The sequence below is a fragment of the Bufo gargarizans genome, chromosome 8, assembly GCF_014858855.1.
Source record: "Bufo gargarizans isolate SCDJY-AF-19 chromosome 8, ASM1485885v1, whole genome shotgun sequence".
NCBI classification, from domain to species: Eukaryota; Metazoa; Chordata; class Amphibia; order Anura; family Bufonidae; genus Bufo; species Bufo gargarizans.
The window spans coordinates 131,418,372-131,438,242 of record NC_058087.1 but is presented as its reverse complement, the minus strand read 5'-3'; the positions used below and the strand labels follow the sequence as shown (position 1 = coordinate 131,438,242).

Sequence of the window (19,871 nt, the reverse complement as noted above, 5' to 3'; positions counted from 1 at the left end):
CTGGGTAAGAGGTGCTGAATCAATTGCAAAGACAGAAATACTTTTCTCTATTGCACTAGTAGTCAACCCATGAATATGAACTAACTGTCCATGAATCAGGTTAACCCCTGCACCACTGTCAATAAATACCTTGATTTCCACAGTTTTGGACTCTAGCGTCATCTCGGCAGACAGGGGAAATCGGGTACTACCAGTAAATGACAAAAGTACGTTTTCTGGCTCCCCACCCTCACCACTAATAGTAATTTGGGGATTAAACATTTTTTATTTTTTTTCCACCTTGACGCTGAATGTACGGACAAATATTCACAAAATGTCCCTTCTTTCCACAACAAAAACAGACTCCCTTCATATGAACTTGCCAGAAGTTCCGGGAGTAGCTCCCCCTAGCTGCATAGGCTCATCGCGAGGCGTAACCACAGGTTACTCTCCACAATAAGTGTCAATGGAAGCCACCACAATATTAGACAGTAAGTACTGAGGGTGAGGAACCCCAGATCTCTCCCTCCAGCGTCTATCAAGACGTAAGGCAAGGGATGGGGAGGCGCTGCGGCATGACGTGAACAGACGGGTGTGCGGCGGTCCGCCCCCTCCCATAACGCCGGCTCCCGCTGCGGCATGGGCGATGATGCCGTTGGTGAGCTACCCGACTCCCTGTTGAGAGAGACTGACCTGCTGAGTTCTCTGCTGGCCTAGCTGGTCTTCCCCCACACTTTGGAGCGCTGCTGTTCCCTCCGCTGAGCTGGCGTCGGAGGCTGGATGTCCGGGGTCTTCATCCACACTTCAGAGCGCTGCTGTTCTCTCCGCTGTGCCGGCGTCAGAGGCTGGATGTCCGGGGTCCTTACCAGGGGTCCTTGCTGTCCCATCTGTGCCTGCCCTGAGCTGGAGGTTCCACGCGGTGTCCGGATTCTGGTAGTTGCGGCGCGGTGAAGTGTGAGTAGATGTCCCCCTGCGTGTTGCCATTCTGGGGAGCCCCATCCGCCTGGTGTTGCCCGCAAGGAGCGGTTGTTTGAGTGCCTTATGAGTGCTGTCTCTGATGCCCTATCTGCCCTGCTGCCTTGTTTTCTGGGGGGCCTTGAAGAGAGGGGCACTGTCCGGCTGGGAGAGGCTGTCTCCCCCTTCCCTATCAGCTGACGCGGTATTGGCCGGTTTTCCATACGCTGCCTCATTTGCTAGCGGTTCTATCTGATCCCTCTGTAGGACCGCTGTGATAATAGTTGTGATTAAACGGCAGTCTTTGGGTACTACATCAGTTATACCAGTGTACATTAGCGCTGCCTTTACCCCGTCGCGGGACACTGCATTGCATTGCTCCGGGGTGAAAACCTCTCCATTACTCCTCTGAGCCCCAGAGCCCGGAATCTATGAGCCCCAGAATCGGGGCAATCACATTTCTGGAGCTTTCCGTGATTCAGGATACCGGGGCCTTATACGCAAGATCCCCGGATTAATTTACTCTGCCTGGGTGCCATAAGATACTCTTGACTCTGTGTATAGAAATACCGCGTCTCGTACAATATTAATCCTGAAGTAATCGTGTAAAAGGGGGAAAGGGGAAGGGAATAATAAAAAAATAAAAAAATGGCCCCTAAACTACAAAACAGAAAGTCTATCGGAACCTCCTCACCCAAAGGGGGAGCTGTAAGGACGCAGCTTGATAAATACCTCAAATCCCCACCTCCATTAACCAAGACAAGGGGAAATCAGAAACAAATATCACAGATGGGGGACGATGAAGAGAGCGAAATCCCGCTAAAGAAGGCGGGAGGAAATCAGGTAGCGGAAGCTGATAATCAGATGCGTAATATAGACCACAAACTAGCGGGTATACTGGAAGCCGTTAAAACAACTAATCAATCATTAAGTACGTTGACGATAACGGTGGCAGCAGTGCAGTCCGACATTTCGGTAATCCGAGACGATTTAAATAAAATGAGGCAACGCAGAGTATGAAACTCTGACTACAGAATTGCAAAAAGAATCCAGGCAGATTAAAAAAAGGATGGCAGCAGTAGAGAGTGATAATAAGGCACTGAAGGAAAAAATGGCGGATTTAGAGGACAGATCCCGAAGAGACAATCTTAAATTAGTGGGATTCCCGGAAGGAGCAGAAAAAGATGACCCCATAAGTTTTATACAAAAATGGCTGTCAAACAATGTAACAGGCACAGGAGTGGATGTAACACCCATAGTGGAGAGAGCACACCGCATCCCAACAAGAAAACCTCCACCAGGGCTAGCACCAAGGCCTATGTTAATTAAAATGACTTCTTCACGGTATCGGGATAATATCCTTAGGTGGAAAAGAGAGATACAAACGGTGAAATACAATGACGCCAATATAGAGATATACCCGGACTTTTCTAAAGTCACGCAAGATAAAAGAAGAGAATATAAAGATGTTAAAAAGAGACTGATACAAGCTCAATAAAAATATTCCATGATGTACCCCGCGAAACTACGGGTTATCTACAAAGAAACCGTTCAATTCTTCTCTAACCAAAGTGATGTAGCTGACTGGATGGATGCTTAGGGCATTAAATAATCCGTTCATGGTTGCGGTGGGGGGGAGCCGGGGGGGTCGTCGGTGGGGAGGGGGGGGGATAGCCTACAGTTAGAGACCTATGAGCCGCAGTTTGCGACTCGCAGGTCAGAACGGGACTGGGGTGTGGGGGGGTGGGGGGGGTTTCTTTCCGCGGGGAACTGTCGGGGTCTTGAGTGTACACAGTTGGGGGGGCTCCTGCTCTTCCACCCAGTGTTGTCCCACTACTAAAAAATGTCTTGGAATATCCGCGGATAAAATTAAGAGACGCGTAGTGTTCGATCTGGTCTCTAGACATTTACCAGCAGTAGTGGCTTTGCTAGAAACCCACCTTACAGGTGAAAAAGTGGCAGCGCTGGGTGAAAGGAGATGGGCATCTCATGAATATCATTCTTGTTACTCCACATACTCTAGGGGAATCAGTGTCTATATTCATAGACAGGTAGACTATGATCCAATAGAACAGTTAATTGATCAAGAGGGCCGGTATATATTTTTTTGCACTGTAATTGGCAGGGGCAAAGGAGAATTATTGCTTTTATATACATTCCACCCCCTTTTACAACTGTATTATGTAAATTGATGGAATATATTGCAGCACGAGAGGAGTGCCCGGTGCTGGTGATGGGCGACTTCAACTCGGTCATGGACATAAAAAAAGATAGGATCTCCACCATAACTAATTATGAATTTAATTCTGGTCCAAGTACTGTACTATCCAGAATATGTAAAGAGATGGCATTGGTTGACATATGGCGATCTCTTTATGGAGATAAGCAAGTTTTTTCATGTTTCAGCAACACATATAGGGCCATGTCTCGAGTTGATCTGGCCCTCGCCAGCCCCGGGCTCATTAATAATGAATTATGAGTGTCACGGGGTGTCTGACCATAGCCCGGTTACGGTAATACTGGATAGTCCTAATAAACCAGATCTAAATAGAATTTTTAAACTTAACCCCCACTGGATGACATTAATAAGGGATCTGGATAAGATTAATGAAGAAATAAAGTTCTTTTGGAGCAACAATGTTCACTCAACACACATCCATATGGTCTGGGACTCGCTTAAGGCATACCTTCGGGGTATATATTCACACGAAATTAGGAAACAGAAAAACGCCTTTGCCCAAACTCAAAAAGAAATAGAAGGGAAGCTCAACCAGATAATGAATGAGATTACCAATGTAAACACCCCAGAGAAACAACTTCAACTTAAAAAAGTACAAGATGAATATAAACAATATTTATATAATAAAGCACAGAACAAAATGTTCTTTTCAGGGCTGAGAAGCTTCAGCGAGTCCGGCAAACCAAGCAGCCTGTTATCCATGATAGTACAAAACCAAAGAGGGAGTAATAACATCATTGGAATTAGGACAGAGGCAGGAAATATCTTACGAGACCCAGATGATATTTTAAAGGAATTTACCCGATACTTCTCGACGTTATACCAAGGCCTAAAAGCCAGGGAGAAAAAATGGACCAATATTTAGATAATATTAAGATCCCCGAATTTGACCAACAAGACATTGACTGGCTGAACAGGCCGATTCAACTGACTGAGCTACAGACCACGCTGCAATCAATCAAGGGTAATACATCCCCAGGGGTGGACGGTTTCCCATTTGAACTATACCGGAAACATGAGGGAACTATCCTTCCCCAAATGTTGGAGGTACTAAATCAATCTTGGATAATAGGGTCCCTACCACCCTCATGGATGGAAGCAACCATCACATTAATCCCCAAAAGAGGGAAAGACCCGCTGTCAGTCACATCCTATCGCCCCATCTCTCTGTTGAACACAGATTATAAAATCCTTGCCAAATTGTTAGCCAATAGATTAAAAACAGTTATCCACAAAGTCGTTCATGTAGATCAAACTGGGTTCATCCCCAAAAGGAACATACAGAATAACGTAAGGAGGGCTTTTTTGAATATCCAGACGGGGGATGGGGGGGACTGCTCCATCCTGTCCTTGGATGCCGCTAAGGCTTTCGACAGGGTGGAGTGGCCCTTCCTCTGGAGAGTGATGTCGCGGGTGAAAATAGGGGAATATTTCTCCAGATGGGTCCGCATTCTGTATCAAAACCCGGTATCCAGGGTCCGAATCAATGGTGAATACTCTGACCCCTTCCCCCTGACCCGTGGAACACGCCAGGGTTGCCCCCTCTCCCCCTTGCTCTTCTTGCTGTTTCTGGAGCCAATTGCATGCAAAATTAGAGCAGACGGGGAAATATCGGGCTTTGGGTGTGAGGGAGAAGCCGACAAAATAAGTCTCTATGCGGATGATATGCTGCTTTTTCTGGGGAAGGGGTACAAGAAATTGCCTAGGGTCATGGAAAATCTGGATGAGTTTGGATATCTATCTGGATATGAGATAAACTGGGAGAAATCAAAATTCCTTCCATTAAGATGTCCGGTCCCACTGGGCCATAATTTTCGGGTTAGCATATTGACCCCAGCAGACTCCCTACTTTATCTGGGCATTCAGATGGGGACCAAACTGGAACACTATACAGAATTGAATATACTCCCAATAATAGACAGAGTTAAGGAAAAAATTAGAATATGGCTAAAACTTCCCCTATCACAAATTAACCGTATAGCACTCATAAAAATGACATTGCTACCAATGTTACTATATGTATTCAATGCTAGCCCAATTACGATAGAAGATAAATTCTTCAATAAATTAGAGACCCTCTTTAACGAATTGATATGGGGCCGCAAACGAGTTAGAATTAAGATACAATATTTGTATAAAGAGGAGGGTGGAATATCCATCCCTTTTCTAAAAGGGTACTATCTAGCTGCCCAATTGAGATGGTGTGTGAGGAATCGAAGGAATAAATGCATTCGGTCTCTTTATGGGGAGCAATGTAGACCCCGGGAGGATCTATTTCACATTCTCGAAACTGGTATTTTTAAGAAGAAAACAATAATAAACCCGTTCAGTAGAATGCTTGGATATATTTGGCAACAAGTTAGAGATATGGTGGGCGTCTCTGAAGCAGTCCATTACACCCCACTGTGGGGGAATGTAAACTTACCACAAGTTATGCAACTGGGTGACGCTGAATATTGGGAAAAATACGGGATATATTTAATTGCACAAGTTTTTCATAAAGGACAGATTAAGCCCTTAAATGAAATTTTACCAGACATTGAATTAGGATTTATTGATAAATTTCGATATGAACAACTTCGTCACGCTATACACTATACGGAGAATAAGAATTATTTGAATATTGTAAAGAACACTTTTTTAGATTTTTGTCAAGATATGACTGTTAATACCTCTATATCACACATCTATGCTAAGTTAAAACATGAACACACAAATAGGATCACATTTAGGGGTGAGGCTAAATGGGAAAGAGATCTACAAAAGGGGGAACCCATCCCGTGGAACATAGTGTACAGAAATATAAAAAAATCAACTGCTTCACCCGCCCATGCATGGATTCTTATGAAAATCATACATCGTCTCTATTATACACCAGCATTACTGCATATCATTTATAAAGACAGGAAACAGAACTGCTACAAATGTAATAAAGATAGAGGAGATTATAAACATCTGCTCTGGGAATGCCCAGGGATAAATGAATATTGGATCCGAATATTTCAGAAATTGCAGGATAGCTCCAAGCTTGCATTGACTATGCTATCCTGGGTACATTCCCAGAGACAGATAAAAATAAAATTGAGCAGACACTTTGGCTTCGGGGCACCGCATTGGCCAAAATAATAATCGTTAAATATTGGGGCACCATAAAACACCCCAATTTTCAGGAGTGGATGGAACGGATGAATAGGGTTAGGCAGTATGAATATATTTTAGCTCAAACCGCGGGAAAAAAGGCAGCTTGGCTGCGGATCTGGGGCAAATGGAAACAATGACAGCCGGTGTAGATACAGTGACTCCGCGGAAAGAAACGGGGGGTGGAGGGAGGGATAGGGGGGGGGAAATTAAGTATAAAATGAGATGATTTCATTACTGTATTTCTATTCTGTTGTTGGGTGATATTGAAATGGAAGATTGTTGATACCTATTTCTTTTTTGGAAAATAAAACATATAAAAAAATAAATAAAAAAAATTAAAAAAAAGACGTAAGGCAAGAGACATAGCTGCTTCCAATGACTCAGGACTCTCATGAAAGGCCAAGGTCTTTTAGCCTCTCTGACAGACCCTGACAGAATTGGCTACGGAGAGCAAGATCATTCCACCTTATCCGTAGACCATCTCCTAAATTCAGAGCAATAGGCAACTTTTCCCCACTTAAGCCAGGTCTAAAAAAGAGGTGGGGACAGCATGCCCATCTCATTTATAATTGTCTACACCTGTTTTAGGCATAGAAAATTGGCTTAATTTAAGCCAGCAGGGAAGATGGCTTACATTTAGACTGGCGGTGGATGCGCTGAAGTTTTATAGAGGCCGGCACCTCTTCATAACTTCGGCAGATCCACCGCCAGTGCACGGGGTTATTAAGACCAGCATCTAAAACGCCAGTCTTAATAAATGACCTCCATGGAACTTGTGCGTGAGACATATACAACACTGTCTCACTGAGTTATTATACTCATCAGCAAGAAAGGAAAGAGAACTAAAACAATAGAAAGAAGGAGGATAAGAGGATATGGTAGGTGTAGGGTGTACCAATGAGCAAGACAAAAGAGAATGAGTGGGTGTAAGAGAAGAATCTGATGTTGTGTAATGAGATAGGGAGCGATTTGGCCATATTTTGTTACCATTGAACATGATGCTAATTTTGAGACGTCCTATCTGTTTGAGAAATCTCAGCTTCTTGTGTAGTTTAGATTTATGAGAGGATGGATTGCATCTTATTCTGACTAATGAAATGTCTAGCTGTAATCAGAAGATTATTGATCATTGGTGATCTCAAGATACAACCTAACTACACTGCAGCTTGGATTAACTAACTTAAAAAAGTTCCATGTTACACCTGGAGCAGATACAAGTACAGTATGTTACATTAGCAAGTTTTGTGTATGTGTTTGGTTTCCTGTAGGTTACGAGTCTATGGTTTCCTGTAAGTTTTCTCATTTCCCTTTTTATGCTCCTCCCTTTAGTTTCAAAGATCTATGCTAATAATCCTCTGAGTTGTGATTTCTCATTGACGATTATACCATCTCTCCATGCACAGATGAAAATGAAACGCAGGCAGGTGCTCTTCAATGCCTAGCTATCATCACGCTGCTGGGCTTTTTACGCTGGCTACAACATTTCCTATCAATTAAGAATCTGCCAAGGGTAATGTCAATTTTACTTCCTCTAAAATGATTCCTTAAAAATGATGATGATACTCTATTCATTATTTAGTTGGAAAATGATCTTGACATACTAGACATTTGCATTGTTGATATAAGGTTCTCAGTCCTGACCAGGGGAGTTTTGTTAGTTTCAGTGGGATATGTAAATTTGTGGTCTTATTGACCAAATGTTTTACAGACATTGCTTTTGAGGGACTTTCTGCCTGTAGCACTTCAGTCTCTCTTCATGTTCATTCACTTGTAGTAAGCTGAGTTTACACAGACTGTGTGTTGTGCAGAGTCTACATATGTGAAATGAACAGTGCGTTTGTTTTTTGTTGCATTCTTTTTTTTCATGAAGTAAAAATGGCACATTATAATGCAGTATTGATGACTTACACTTTTGCTGTCATTTTCTGCATTACCACATTAAAATATCAAGTAAAGTGCTATTGAAAAAAATTAAAGTGTATTTCAGGTAGCACAGAATGTTCTGCATGGATCCTATGGTGGGATTTTGTGACTGTAGTATTTTTCCTCTTTTTATTAAGTTTTATTAATACAGATATTGTTGGCCTATCCTTAGGACAGGTCATGAGTATCAGATTGGTGGAGATATGACTTGCGACAACCCACCCATCAGCTGTTTGAAGGGTGAGTACTGCATCCTCTTTTGTTTACCTGCACACCACCTACTTTGTATTGGTGGTGCAGTATAATAACAGCTGTTGATCCTATTCAAGTGAATGGGGTGGAAGCTCTAATTACACTGCAACATGGCTACAATGTAGATGGTGTGCAGGTAAACATGAGAGAGGATGCAGTGCTCGCGCTCATTCAAACAGCTGATATTGAGAACCGGCCATGAGGATAGGTCATCAATATCTGTAGCCCAGACAACTGCTTTAACTTCTTATCTTGATAAATTCTGTTTATTTAACTTCTGCACAAATATTTAACAACACAAATTCTGCTGATACTTTGGAAGCAGCATGCTGAAATTCAGTGCCTAACTTGAGAAACCTGAAGTAGTGCTACTGAGCAGTTTGGTATATTTGCATGCACAAGTCCTAGCAGCAGTCTTTATATATGCTTGTGTATATAATGTTTATTACAGTTGGGATGGGTTTAGGTATATATATATATATATATATACTTCTTTGAGATAACCACCCAAAATTGCATTTATAAATGGTCCTCTAGGGGATTGGTATTTTTGATGGCCAGTATGCCAGAAACACTCTGTAAGTTCTGCTTCTGCTCTACCATGTCCAAATGGTGAAAAATCCCTGCAACTCATCCTAAAATCCTTAGAAATGTACTATTTAAGTCATATTAACAAGTAAAAAAAGTAGAATGTGCATGTAATTACGGTAACTTTCAGTGCTCATATAGGCTATTATTATTTATTCCTTAGCCCCCATGCAGGCTTGCTACCATAGTAAAATCTGCCGTATTCAGAGGACCTACTTAATATTACCTTGTTGTATAATCAGAAGCTGTAGGGCTGACACACAGCCCTCTCCAAGAATCTCCAACATTTGAAGGGGTTACTTGAAATATGCTATTTTATCACATGGTATACATGGTAGCATTTGATTCGTGATATATTTTCAAGTTGAGTAATATTTTCTTATTTTAGCACATTCCCTGCATTCAACACAATTTTATATGTCCTGGACAGTTTCTTTACACAAAATGCCAATTCTATATATTCTAACCTTGAGAAGATGGCATACAGTGAATATATTTCTAGAAGGTCTTATCTGGGTTTATGTTAGCTACAGGGTCACCCCCTCAACAGTTTTTCTTTATCAACTGTATCCTTTACAACTTACATGTACTGACCCATGAACAAGATTTATCACCTATCCAGAGAATTAATGATAAATGTATGTTCATCGGGGGTCTGAGAACAGGGCTCTCCAAGTGCCATGTGTAGATGGATTGCCATCAACGCTCCATTCACTTCTAAGGGACTGCCAAGGATAGACAATCTCAGCAGTCCCACATAAGGATAGTATAAGGAGCAGTGGTCATGCATGCTACTGCTTGGGGACTCGGTGACTCCCATTCTCATGATCTGAGGAGTCCCAGCTGACAGTCCCCTATGGAGGCACTGATGTTAAGATCATATCAGGATTAATGTTCACCTTCGTAACAATTTATTGGATCTGTTTTTCACTCTCGTATATAATCCTATTAAAATGAATGAGGTGTTCCATTTTTAATGATTAGATTTATTTATGTGAAGAATTGAATTTTGAACAATTTTGTAATATACATATATTCATTCATTAGCCTCTCTCTAGAAAAAAAAAAAAAAGATTTTAGTCCTAGAAAATGTGTCCACAGGAGAGCTGGAGGGGACTACATATGGTGTCAGTCATGTGAGCTGTCATGTGACCCTCCCAAGTATCTTGTGATTTGGATTTCAGTTAACTGCTCAGGTATCCATCAGGTGAAAAGTAGTGCATTGACAAGCAGAACACGTACAGTATATACAATATTATTACCTACAGCATCTCATTATGTCTGTCAGTGTCTGTGTGGAAGCAGATCTGTGTGTTTTTTAAAACTAAGCTTTATTAACAACCAGGACATCACCTACAGACAGAAGGCCATTTTACAACATCACCTAGAGGCAGGCGGCAATTTAGCGACTGTAATAATTACAATAAAATCATGATTCAACAACTAGTCCTATTTACTTATCACATGAATGTGTCCTGTCTGCTGACCAAGCACATGTATGTCATGTAACTCTTTTGCTTACTGAATGCCAGGGATCACATGATCAATGCCATGTTTCAGTTAGGTCATGGATACCTTACACAGGACTGATACATGGGCTATACCATTCTACTGCATATAGGGGTCAACTGCCTGATATTAGAAAGCTATGTATGTAGAATTTTAACTGTATAAAAATATATATATTGTAAGGGGTTACACTCTCAGGTAGGGCGGCGATGACAGATTCTCTTGCAGACCGCAGGGTTAAAGTCCAAATGTTGCTTTATTTATCACACTCCGGCAATACAGGCAAATCATCAGCATGTCTTTTTCTTTCCTCCAGATTGGCCTGTAAAAACATCTTCATGATTTCCTCCATGGTATTTGGTGAACTTTGCAAAGCTGCTGCAGCTTTCACCCAGGACATTAAATCATCAACTGTCATGCCGTTGCCCTTAGCAATTGCCTTTTTCAGCAGGTACACCTGCCCGCATCCGACACCAATTGTAAGGGGTTACACTCGTTAGGCAGGGCGGCGATGACAGAGTCTCTTGCAGACCGCAGGGTTAAAGTCCAAATGTTGCTTTATTTATCACACTCCAGCAATACAAGCAACCCCAGTTATAATTCACTGGGTAAGCTGAAGGTCCAGCACCACAAAACATAAACCAAAATAAACACCTGCCTGTCTGGGCTCTGGCTAATACAGTGAAGTTCCTAACTCACCTGTTGAACACAGTTCACATAGAGAACTCGGCTTCTCTAGCCAGCAGGGCAGCCAGCTTCCCAGACTTTCTCAAGGCTTCACTCTCCTAGACTGACAGCCTGGACTATGCTTTATTTCCCCTTGACGATCCCAGCTGGCTTCAGCTGGGGATCCCTCAGGCTAGGGGAAAACCTGTCCCGGAATGGGGTGGACTGGGGAGGTCCCTCTACTAATCCTACCTTCTCCCAGTCCAATAAAATCCAGCCCATAAACTTAACAAAACTGTACCTTGCTTTCCCAAGCCTCTCAATTAGTTCATCTACTCTGGGCATGGGGTACGCATCGAATTTTGACACCTCATTTAGCTTCCGGAAATCATTACAAAATCTCCAAGTCCCATTAGGCTTCGGGATTAAGACAATAGGGCTTGACCACTCATTGGTAGATTCCTCAATGACCCCTAACTCAAGCATGCGCCTGACCTCAGAGGATACCACTTTTCTGCGTGCTTCTTGTATCCTGTAGGGCTTTAGATTCACCTTACTGTGGGGCTCAGTTCTCACGGAATGTTTTATCAGGTGGGTACGGCCTGGTAGGTCAGAAAATATTTCTCAATTTTTCTGCAGAAACACTTGTTTCTGAGGTACTGACAGTGCCTTACAAATTTTTACCGGAGGAATTAGTGGTGACACATCCTTACTGTGCGGCCACCAATGACTCCTGATCTTTCCGTGGCTTGATCAGATTTACATGGTAAATCTGGTAGGGTCTTCTCCTTCCTGGTTGGTGCACCTTATAGTTCACCTCGCCCACTTTTTCGACAACCTCGTAGGGACCCTGCCACTTTGCCAGAAACTTACTTTCTACAGTGGGAACTAGAATCAGAACCCTGTCTCCGGGATTAAAGTCCCTTACCTTGGCAGACCTGTTATAAATTCTGCTTTGAGACTCCTGAGCTCTTTGCAGATGTTCTTTAACGATGGGCATCACTGTTGCTATCCTGTCTTGCATTTCAGCCACATGTTCAATGACGCTCTTATAGGGAGTAGGCTCAGTCTCCCAGATTTCTTTAGCTACATCGAGTAAACCCCTTGGATGATGGCCATATAGTAACTCAAATGGTGAGAACCCTGTAGAAGCCTGAGGCACCTCCCTAACAGAGAACATAAGGTAGGGTAGGAGGCAGTCCCAGTCCCGACCATCCTTTTCGACCACTTTTTCTGTTTCAGTGTCTTGTTAAACCTTTTGACCAACCCATCTGTCTGTGGGTGGTACACCGAGGTACGTATCTGGGTGATTTTGAACAACTTGCACAACTCTTTCATGACCTTCGACATAAAGGGGGTACCCTGGTCCGTGAGAATTTATTTAGGGATCCCCGTGCCGGAGAACATAAAAAATAGTTCCCGGGCAATATTTTTGGACGCCATGTTTCACAAGGGTACCGCTTCCGGGTATCGTGTGGCATATTCCAACACAACCAAGATATACTGGTGTCCCCTAGCTGACTTAACAATGGGGCCCACCAAGTCCATGGCCATTCTTTCAAATGGTACCTCAATGATGGGAAGAGGCACCAAGGGACTCCGGAAATGTGAGGTTGGGGCACTTATCTGGCAGGTGGGGCAGGACTCGCAGTATATTTCCACTTCCTTGTATACTCCAGGCCAGAAAAATCTTTGTAGTACCCTCTCCTGTGTTTTGATAACACCCAAATGACCCCCAAGTACGTGGTTATGTGCGAGATCTAGTACCATACGTCTATAATGTTTTGGCACCAGAAGCTGCTCCACAATTTCATTGTTGCATTTATTAACTCGATGCAGCAGGTTTCATGGCAACATGCGGAAATTTCTGGTCAGCTTCTGGTATCTGCAGGGCCGTTTGAAGGAATTTGGGGGCCCCAAGCAAAATAGACATGGAGGCCCCCCCCCCACGCCCTCCCCACCTTACGCACGCAAAGCCTACAGGAACCACAGTATAGCCATACAGTTTAAGTTCACCCACACTTTATATAAATAAAAAAGGAGGTTTACAGTGCAAATACTGTGGATGGCACTGTTTAGGGGGGATCTGTGGATGGCACTGTTTAGGGGGGAGATCTGTGGATGGCACTGTTTAGGGGGGAGATCTGTGGATGGCACTGTTTAGGGGAGGTCTGTGGATGGCACTGTTTAGGGGAGGGGAGATCTGTGGATGGCACTGTTTAGGGGAGGGGGGATCTGTGGATGGCACTGTTTAGGGGAGGGGGGATCTGTGGATGGCACTGTTTAGGGGGGATCTGTGGATGGCACTGTTTAGGGGGGATCTGTGGATGGCACTGTTTAGGGGGGAGATCTGTGGGTGGCACTGTTTAGGGGAGGGGGGATCTGTGGATGGCACTGTAGGGGGATCTGTGGATGGCACTGTTTAGGGGAGGGGGATCTGTGGATGGCACTGTAGGGGGATCTGTGGATGGCACTGTTTAGGGGGGATCTGTGGATGGCACTGTTTAGGGGGGGATCTGTGGATGGCACTGTTTAGGGGGGAGATCTGTGGGTGGCACTGTTTAGGGGGAGATCTGTGGATGGCACTGTTTAGGGGGGAGATCTGTGGGTGGCACTGTTTAGGGGGGAGATCTGTGGATGGCACTGTTTAGGGGGGGGATCTGTGGATGGCACTGTAGGGGGATCTGTGGATGGCACTGTAGGGGGATCTGTGGATGGCACTGTTTAGGGTAGGGGGGGGGATCTGTGGATGGCACTGTAGGGGGATCTGTGGATGGCACTGTTTAGGGGAGGGGGATCTGTGGATGGCACTGTAGGGGGATCTGTGGATGGCACTGTTTAGGGGGGATCTGTGGATGGCACTGTTTAGGGGGGGATCTGTGGATGGCACTGTTTAGGGGGGAGATCTGTGGGTGGCACTGTTTAGGGGGGAGATCTGTGGGTGGCACTGTTTAGGGGGAGATCTGTGGATGGCACTGTTTAGGGGGGAGATCTGTGGGTGGCACTGTTTAGGGGGGAGATCTGTGGATGGCACTGTTTAGGGGGGGATCTGTGGATGGCACTGTAGGGGGATCTGTGGATGGCACTGTAGGGGGATCTGTGGATGGCACTGTTTAGGGTAGGGGGGGGGGGATCTGTGGATGGCACTGTAGGGGGATCTGTGGATGGCACTGCCATCCACAGATCCCCCTACAGTGCCATCCACAGATCCCCCTCCCCGACGCTCACAGCAGTATATTTATAAACTAATCAGTAACTACTTTAACTTTATTCATTGCTCATTGCTGAGCTCTTAACTTGGATTATTTGGATATCTCTTACTTTGTCTTCGCTCCGGTAACTAACAGCAGGCAGTGCAGGCGGCGCTCACTCACTGACGTCACGCGCCTGCGCCGCCTAGTGGGAGGAGCAGGCGCCTGACGTCAGTGACAGTGAGTGAGCGCCGCCCCCCGCTGCCTGCTGTTAGTTACCGGAGCGAAGACAAAGTAAGAGATATCCAAATAATCCAAGTTAAGAGCTCAGCAATGAGCAATGAATAAAGTTAAAGTAGTTACTGATTGGTTTAAAATATACTGCTGTGAGCGGCGTGGCCCTGTCTGTATATTCTAACCCCCAGGCAAGCGTCCCCGTCACCATGGGAACGCCTGGGGGTTAGAATATACCATTGGATTTGAGTTTTTGCGATCTCACTGAGCTCGTAAAACTCAGATCCGATGGTATATTCTAACCCCCAGGCAAGGGGTTAGAATATACCATCGACTCTTCTGAGTTACTCTGTTTGGCCCCATCCAGCTCGGGGCCCCAACCAGCTCGGGGCCCCAAGCAATTGCTTGTTTTGCCTGTCCCTTAGCGACGGGCCTGGGTATCTGTGGTACACCATCTATCACAGTAATATTTCAATGAGCACTCATGAGAGTGGGGTCTCTCAATTGCTCTGTACCAAAGTTACCCTGAGACACCCCTATATCCAACACATTTTCCCCAGTTGGGGAACCTTCATCTTCGCCAGCTAACACCTGGAATGGAAAATTGTCATTATCAGGTACGTCACATAACCCCACATTTGCAGACATTTCAGTTAACAGGACATCTTCATTTTGCACCTTATCGGCACCAGATTCTGCAGGAGTGTTTCTCCTCTCCCACAACTTCCAAATCAAGGTGAAGTCCGGGCCCAATATTATATCATGCATAAGTCTTTTGACGACCCCAACTTCATAGGATACAGTCCCAGCTGGAGTCTCCACCTTAACACAAGCCACCGGGTAGGATTTTGCATCCCTATGGATGCACAACGCATTAACTCTTTTGTCCGGAACATAATTCCCAGCCACGAAACTGGTATGTGCTAAGGTGACCAGACTACCGGAGTCCAACAGAGCCCTGATGGAGCAGTCATTTATTACCAGGGTACACATCTGCGGCTCAGTCTCTAGTCCTGGGGAGGCCACACACACTGGTAATGCCCAACCGAGCCAGGATCTCCATTTTTAATTTGACATCCCAGACATCCTACTCCCTAAGGTAGTAGTAGGCCTTTTGTGGTTCACCGGACAAAAAGGGCGCAAGTTTTTGTGTCAGTTTTTGTAAGGCCTGCTGCACAGCCCTCCTCACATTCAAAGTCTCTGGGGGGGCTTACCTCCTCACGTGAGGTTGGAGCTACAACAGTCTCTCTCAATACAGCAATCTGCTCCACCAGTAAACAATTGGTTTCCTGCTGCTGGGCCTCCGTCTGAGCCTGCTGCTGGACATGTAAGGATTCCTCGTGTCCCTTTTTATCCTCAGCATGTCTTTTTTCTTTCCTCCAGATTGGCCTGTAAAGACATCTTCATGATTTCCTCCATGGTATTTGGTGAACTTTGCAAAGCTGCTGCAGCTTTCACCCAGGACAAAAAATCATCAACTGTCATGCCGTTGCCCTTAGCAACCTGCTATTGCCTTTTTCAGCAGGTACACCTGCCCGCATCCAACGCCAATTGTAAGGGGTTACACTCTCAGGTAGGGCGGCGATGACAGATTCTCTTGCAGACCGCAGGGTTAAAGTCCAAATGTTGCTTTATTTATCACACTCCGGCAATACAGGCAACCCCAGTTATAATTCACTGGGTAAGCTGAAGGTCCAGCACCACAAAACATAAACCAAAATAAACACCTGCCCGTCTGGGCTCTGGCTAATACAGTGAAGTTCCTAACTCACCTATTGAACACAGTTCACATAGAGAACTCGGCTTCTCTAGCCAGCAGGGCAGCCAGCTTCCCAGACTTTCTCCAGGCCTCACTCTCCTAGACTGACAGCCTGGACTATGCTTTATTTCCCCTTGACAATCCCAGCTGGCTTCAGCTGGGGATCCCTCAGGCTAGGCGAAAACCTGTCCCGGAATGGGGTGGACTGGGGAGGTCCCTCTACCCAGGGGTCGAGTCGAGGGGGAACGGATGGGAACAGCGTTCCTGCACTTTTTTCACAGCAGGAACGCCGTTCCCGTTCTCAGGGCCGGCACCACCCATAAGCAGAGTAGGCAGTAGCACCTGCGCCCCATCCCCTACTGACATCATCTCCTTCTCATACGCTGCGAGTATGTTCAGTCACTTCGGGCAGAGAATTCGCAGCTGACACATAGCTACAAGATCATTTAGAAAGCCTTTCAGAAAAGTTTGTCCTGGGATTTGAACTCTACACATCAGAGGCAAGGCATTTACCATCACAGCCATGAAAGCTGTCTGGGTAGTTGCTTTAAAAAAAAATAAAAAAAATAATAAAAATATAACACTTCTACTGATACCTAGTGTACTGATACCTAGTGTACAACCATACACATGACAGCTGCCTACTGTGTATGGATGTAGCAGAGATGGGTGTGTTGGGGCAGCTGTCATGTGTATGGTTGTACACTAGGTATCAGTACACTAGGTATCAGTAGAAGTCTTATTTTATTTTATTTTTTTAAGCAACTAGCTAGATAGCTTCCATGGCTATGAGGGTAAATGCCTTGCCTTTGATGTGTAGAGGTCTTGAGTTCAAATCCCTAGACAAACTTTTCTAAAAGTGTTTTTTTGTTATAAGACTTCTACTGATACCTAGTGTACTGATACCTAGTGTACAACCATACACATGACAGCTGCCTACTGTGTATGGATGTAGCAGAGCTGGGTGTGTTGGGGCAGCTGTCATGTGTATGGTTGCACACTAGGTATCAGTACACTAGGTATCAGTAGAAGTCTTATAACAAAAAAACACTTTTAGAAAAGTTTGTCTAGGGATTTGAACTCAAGACCTCTACAACTAGCAAGACCTCTACAACTAGCAAGACAGCTTCCATGGCTATGAGGGTAAATGCCTTGCCTCTGATGTGTAGAGGTCATGAGTTCGAATCCCAGGACAAACTTTTGTAAAAGTTTTTTTTTTTTTTAAATACCGGACTGTTACTTTACTGCCAGGGGGGAGGGGGGCTATTGGCACCATGATACTGGCACATAAAAGGGGGTAGGAGAGAGGCACTTGATACTGGCACATTAGGGGACAGGGGGAGAGGATGGCACTATGATATTAGCACATGGGGGGGGCAAGAAATGGACATGAATCATGAGGGGCAGAAATGTGAAATCATGGGGGGGCAAGAAATGGACATGAATCATGAGGGGCAGAAATGTGAAATGATGGGGGGGTGGGGCAAGAAATGGACATGAATCATGAGGGGCAGAAAATGGACATGAATAATGAGGTGTCAGAGCCTGCAGGACAGTGACTGGCAGCAGGGTGGCACACACTTATGTACAGGGGTCAGGGCACACCTGCTGCTTGACTAGGGGCCATAGATTCTGACTGGCACAGGGTGCCCAGCAGTGGCACATGGAGAATAATAGGTGGCACAGACTGTCTAAAGGGCTATGAATGGTACAGGGTCAGGGGTCGAGTCGAGGGGGAACGGGTGGGAACGGCGTTCCTGCACTTTTTTCACATCAGGAACGCCGTTCCCGTTCTCAGGGCCGGCGCCACCCATAAGCAGAGTAGGCCACCGCGTAGAGCGCACTCTGCCTGGGGGCGCCGGCAGGAGTCCGAATCCCAAGCAGTAGCTCCCTGCCGCCGCCTGCGCCCCGCCCCCTACTGACATCATCTCATTCTGTCGGCCAGATACGCTGCGAGTATGTTCAGTCACTTAGGGCAGAGCATTCGCAGCTGACACATAGCTACGAGATCATTTAGAATGCCTTTCAGAAAAGTTTGTCCTGGGATTTCCTTTAGGTGTTACAGCAATTAAATGAAAGTTATGTTATAACACCTAAAGGAAAAACATAATTTAAAAAAGATGCTGTTTCTCTAAATGACCTGATGTTGATAGTAGTGTTAATAGAGTCTCAAAGGTTTGTAAAAATAGTGTACCTGCTTCTATAGACCTTTGAGACTCTATTACCACTACTTTTAGCATAAGATCATCTGGAGAAACATCAGGTTTTTTTAATTATTATTTTTTCTGTAGGTGTTAGAGCAATCAAATGGAGGGGGAGAAATGTGACATGGGTGCATCTTATAGGGCGAAAAATACGGTACTTGCTTGCTCCTCCTCCCAACCTCCCCTGCCCTTTGCGTACGCCGTGCGCCGTGACGTCACGCGGAGGTATTTGGGTGAGTTCCCACACTTTTTTTCCCAGGACTTGACCCCTGCCTCTACCAATCCTACCTTCCCCCAGTCCAATAAAATCCATCCCATAAACTTAACAAAACTGTCTCAGCAACCTACACATTGCTGAGACCATTTTTACCTTCTGAATTTTATTTACCTCACCCAGTTGAGGAAGCTGGGTGGGATATACACCCCTTCCAGGACTCTACCATACACTTTTCTGTTCACCTTACCACAATATATATATATGTATATATATATATATATATATATATATAGATAGATATTATATATGTATATATTGAGGGGTTTTGCTCTGGTAGATAGGGTAAGCGAACGCAGTACAGAGGCAAAATACAAGTTCTTAACTCAAACTTCAGTGTTTATTCACACTTGCGGCAGTTGCATAAAACAACACGTCACTTTGCAGTCTTTGGTGTTAATTCACACACAATGGAAAGTTTAATTTGCACAGAACAACATGTCACTTTGCAGTCTTTGGTGTTAATTCACACACAATGGAAAGTTTAATTTGCACAAGTCACCTTGTTGGCTGTTCTGCCTCCAGCAGTCCACAGCAGGCTTTAGGGGGCCTGTTTCCCTTCCAGTTCGGCACAAAACCTTAGATCCCAACACAGAGACCTCTTGAGCTCCACTGTCAGACAGAGGTAATCCTCCCCACCTGGCAGTGCTGGCTGGTTTTTATGCCTGGCAAAATCCGGCCTGGAACATTAGGAGTAGTCACCCACCCAGTAAGAGCCGTCCAGAAATAGCTATTACAGCTATACTAATTATCAAGGTGTCAAACAGCAACTGCTGCTGACACAAAAAACGGCTCTTACTCCACCGAGACCAGGAACTTCGGTGACATGCACCTATCATCCACGATTATTCCCTGTACCACCTTACAATATATATTAGAAAATTGTAAGGTTTCTATACACAAATAAAAATAAAAACTAGAATACTCCTTTAAGTTTTTAGATCTATTTCTCTATGGA

The 19,871-nt window shown here is 44.7% G+C and overlaps 1 protein-coding gene across 1 annotated transcript in view; it reads left to right on the top strand.

Annotated features, from left to right (window-relative positions):
- The first annotated feature begins 7,674 nt into the window (after nucleotides 1-7,674).
- The window catches only part of CARD11 (caspase recruitment domain family member 11), a 110,466-nt gene continuing 98,269 nt past the window's right edge, over nucleotides 7,675-19,871 (top strand). The window contains exon 1 of the mRNA XM_044303368.1: nucleotides 7,675-7,823. The gene's annotated coding sequence lies outside the window, so the exon portion shown is untranslated. The remainder of the gene's footprint in view (nucleotides 7,824-19,871) is intronic.